Source organism: Solanum stenotomum, chromosome 2 (assembly GCF_019186545.1).
Source record: "Solanum stenotomum isolate F172 chromosome 2, ASM1918654v1, whole genome shotgun sequence".
Lineage (NCBI taxonomy): Eukaryota > Viridiplantae > Streptophyta > Magnoliopsida > Solanales > Solanaceae > Solanum > Solanum stenotomum.
Genome location: NC_064283.1, coordinates 28,437,098 through 28,440,185, shown reverse-complemented (window position 1 = coordinate 28,440,185; position 3,088 = coordinate 28,437,098).

The window sequence follows — 3,088 nt, the reverse complement described above, 5'->3', positions numbered from 1 at the left end:
GCCTTGGCTGATGCTGCCTGCCGTTGGCCGACGTCGGTCAGCCGATGCGCACAGGCCACGTTCGATGCGTACATGCCTTTGNGTCGCCCAGCTGACGCGCACATGCAACGTCTGATGCGTGCAGGCCTTGGCTGATGCTGCCTGCCGTTGGCCGACGTCGGTCAGCCGATGCGTACAGGCCTTTGTTGATTCTGTTTGATGTTGGCCGACGTTACTTTCCCGATGCACATATGTCATGTCTGATGCGTGCACACCTTGGTTAATGCTGCCTGTCGTTAGCCGTCGTCGCTTTCCCGATGCGCACATGCCACATCCGCCTTGGCCGATGCCATCTTCCGTTTGCTGACATTGCTTGCCCGATGCACACACACCACGCCCGATGCGTGCAAGCCTTGGCTGATGCTGCCTGCCGTTGGCCGACGTTGCTTGTTCGATGCGCACATGTCACGTCCAATGCGTGCATGCCTTGGCTGATGTCGTCTTCCATTGGCCGACGTCGCTTGTCCGATGCACACATGTCACGTTCGATGCATGTAGGCCTTGGCTGATGTCGTCTGACCCCGGATGTGGGACACCCATGCTGCCTATATAAACCCATATAGCAACGAAGGTATCCCTTCGTGGAGTCCTAAGAGCAACATACGTCGATCCTTGGTCGACATCATTTATTGTTGAGACTAGGACGGTATCTGATTGTAGATATTATAATCAAATAACATTTTTATTTTACACATTTCATTTCACAATTCACTAACAATTTAATTATCAGAATTGTTATACTCATAACCATTGACTCTGGAACGTTGAGAATAATTGTTTTAAATATGTGGTTTGTGCATGGGGTTCCAAACGAATCTCGAGGGTCCTTTCGGTGTTTTTTGGCTAATATTATTTTTGGTGCTGCAGTGTTCGCTTAAGAGGAACCTGATTCGCTTTAGTGATGATCGCTTATGAGGAACCTGATTCATTTTAGTGATGATCGCTTAAGCGTAACCAGGTTTACAAATGCGAGATTGGTCGTTTAGGTGGGGTTCACTTTAGCAATGTTCGCTTAAGCGGAACCTGATTCGCAAAAACGAGACCCACAACTTTTGCGGGGTTCACTAAGCGGAACCTGAGAGGGTTTTGCTGCCATTTCAGGGTTTAAGCCTCATTTCACCATTTTTGAGTTTTTAGAGCTTTGGGAGGCGATTTGGACTAGATTTTCGAGTAAAATCTTTTGGGTAACGATTCTTAACTCTAAATCTTCAATTACTAATTAATTGTTTATGGATTTATGTTTTCAAATAAAGCTTTTGAAATGAGAAATTTGGGTTTATCTTCAAGAATCCAAGAATTTAGTAAAATGGTGATTTTGAAGTGGTTTTGACCCCTTTTTCGAAATTATTTTCCCTAATGAGTTCTTAAAGCCTTGAATAATATCTTCAAATATTGTTTTCTGGATTCAAACCTCCAGTTTTATATTGGTTTGGAGTTGTTTGACTCATTTCTCTATATAATTAAGGTGATAATTGTTGTTACCGATGGGTGATTGTGAATACTTGATTATTTTAGATTGTTTGACCTTAGAAGCGAATCAAAAGGGGAAGGCTCAACTCTTGGAGTGACTGTTTATTGATTTAAGGCAAGTGGCTTCCTAAACTTTGTATTCTAGTTGAATTCGTATAGTTCATTCGTTGCTTGTGTGCTGGGAGTAATGTGGATGAGGTAAAGGATTAAATTGTCCACTTGTTACATCTAAATGAATAAAAAGGGGCTGAAATGAAAAAGGTTATGTGTTGAACATGATGATGTGAGTTGCCTTAATGTAACATTTGTTGATTGATTGATGAAATGCTTGCAAGCATGAATGTGGACTTAAATTATGCAAATTGTTGTCTCTTCGTGTGGTGTGATATTTCTTGCGTGCATTGATTGTGAACACTGTGATGAGTTATGATGCCGAGGTCTTTGCTAACGAGTACTATGATGCTGAGGTCTTTGCCAGCGAATGTTATGATGTCGAGATCTTTGCCGACGAGTGCTATTATGTCGAGGTCTTTGTCGGCAAATGCTATTAGGCCGAGCTCATTTTCAGCAAGTGTGACTAGACCAGGTCATTTCCTACGAGTGTTATTATGTCGAGGTCATTGACGACAAGCGATATTGTGCCAATGAGAAATGGTTTCGACTAGAGATTTGATTATGTGACTTTATACCTTGAAGCTTATGCGTGACTTGCTTGATACTTGAGATTGATGTACTTGTCTTATGTGACTAAAATACTTGACATTGAGATTGACTTATTTGATTAGTTTGATTGTTGAATTGTGAAGATTGAACTGTGAGTATTGGGCCTTGTGTGTCGTGTATTGTAGAATTGTTAGATTTGGCTGATTTCTATGTAGGTTGTAGTTTGAAGAGGTTCGCTTGGTGAGTCAGGGTATTCGTTTTCTAGCTAGTTGCTTTGTTTAGTAGGTTGCTTGTTGGGTACCATGTTGTTGGTACTCACCCCTTGCTTCTACACTTGTGTAGGTTCCGAGCTCGCACCCATGTGATCTTCTCCTGACAGTCGAGACTTGTGAAAGATTTGAGAGGTAGTTGCTTGTCATCCTAGCGGACCCTCTTTTCCTTTTCTTTTTGAGCTTTGTTCTACTTGAGAAACAAAGACTTAGACTTGTTATTTATCTTTCAAATTCTGTGGGGTTTGTAAACTTGACAACTAGGTTTTGGGGTATTGTTTAGAATGAATAAGTTTTCCACCTGTCTTGTTCTATTTCATTGCATTTTTGTTTTTTCTTTCGTTTTTGTTGGGTTGAAGTGAGTTGAGGCTGACTTATCTTGATAGGAATATACAAGTGTCATCACATCCATTTTTGGGGCGTGACACAATTATAATAGACAGTTCAATAATTTCACATATTTATTCACACAAGCATCATTACTCAATCAATAAAAAATATAGACTATGTCCGAAGACCAATCAATATATTATACAACTCATATCACATATAAGGGACTATGCAAAGTCTAACTCCAAATAATTCTTTAGTTATCAGAGTTTCTTTTCCGATCTTAAAGTAACCAAATCACATTTATCAATTTAAAG